Source organism: Pollachius pollachius, assembly GCF_949987615.1.
Source record: "Pollachius pollachius genome assembly, chromosome: 1".
NCBI lineage: Eukaryota > Metazoa > Chordata > Actinopteri > Gadiformes > Gadidae > Pollachius > Pollachius pollachius.
In genome coordinates, this window is record NC_136934.1 from 49,738,083 (window position 1) to 49,739,531 (window position 1,449).

Consider the following 1,449-nt stretch of genomic DNA (forward strand, 5'->3'; position numbering starts at 1 on the left):
ACACACACACATGCGCACAAGCACACGGAAACACACTCACACACACAGACACACACACACACAACACTGAGAAGTGTTTCATTCACACACCTGTCGTGAAGCTGTGATAATTGTGTGTGGGCAAATGTGATAGACAGGCAAGATGGATTCCCAAATCCGATCAGGAAAGTGCTGGCCTTGATAGGTCATAAATGGCCGGTAGCTGTCTAGACTCTGTATAGCTGTATGAAACAGAGGCAGGCCTGCAGGCAACCATAAACAGACATCCTCACGGCGCCTATTGACATTTCTAATTAATTACACTCAAATGGTGGCCCTCGATATCTTACGTAGAGCATTTTAAATTGTTATTTTATCATAAAACTCGAGGAGTAACCAAGTGTGAAGCTCACACAGCAGTCAGGGGCCACGTGAGGCCCTTTGGACCTGCTTGTACAGTAAGGGGTGTGAAAGCAGCGTTCATGGTCCGCAGAGATGGGGCTGTGTCTGAGGTGTTTGGTTTCTCTTGAGTGGTCTTTACTGGAACAAACAAACGTTGTAAAATGGTGTGTTCCTGAATCCTCCGACACCAGCCTTCCGCGATGCACTTTTGACATCATTTTCGGTCCCGGAGCATTTATAGCGTTCCTGTTCGTCTTTGTGATTGTGTCATGAAATTGGCTAGTCGTCGTTTATTGTAAGCTACATTAGCCTCTTTAGCAAACCAGCCCGAAAACAAACAACACCACTTTACATTGTATTGCACGCACAGCAAGTGCATGCAATGTTTAATTTGGTGACCGGAATAAGGTAACAATGTAATCAAGTGTGTAAGATCATTTAAAATCGACATTAAAGTGACCAACGTTTACAAATATAAAAAAGATTAATCTCTTGACGGGCGCAGCCATTTTGTTGAGAGCGTCATCACTGCTCTCGGTCTACTCTCAGAATTCCGAGAGATGAAGTCAAAAAGGGGGCGCGCCTCAGAGAAATGCCGCAAGAAAGCTGAGAGATCTTCGACTTTCGACTGGGAAGCCTGGCGTCCGAGGATTGAGGAACACGCCATAAGATCAACTAGATAGAAAAGAAATACATATTTTTCTTTATAACAAAACCAGAGATATCGTTTTATAACTTTACACTGGCAGGATTGGTTCTTCTTGACAGTTATGATGACTTTTGTTTACGGCCGCATGCCAAACATCTTTTCATTAAAAAGGGAGATAAGAGAATAAACTGTACTTTAGAATTCTGCTTCCCTCTTGTTTGGTTTGCTCATAAATATTTAAGTAAACCAACAGTAATTGTCCTCATTTAGAATAATTCTCATTTTCAATACTGAAAAAATGAAAGCTGGGTAGCAGACATATTTCTCTTTTGTCCTTGCAAAACAAGAGTGAAGAGTCCTGATTGTGGCCCTTGAGAAGAAGACTTAGAGATTCCCAAAGGTCAATTGAAACATCTATT

At 42.0% G+C, this 1,449-nt stretch overlaps 1 protein-coding gene across 1 annotated transcript in view; it reads left to right on the forward strand.

The window, feature by feature from the left end:
- The window catches only part of ulk4 (unc-51 like kinase 4), an 87,491-nt gene that overhangs the window by 35,788 nt on the left and 50,254 nt on the right, over positions 1-1,449 (forward strand). The gene's annotated exons all lie outside the window — the stretch shown is intronic.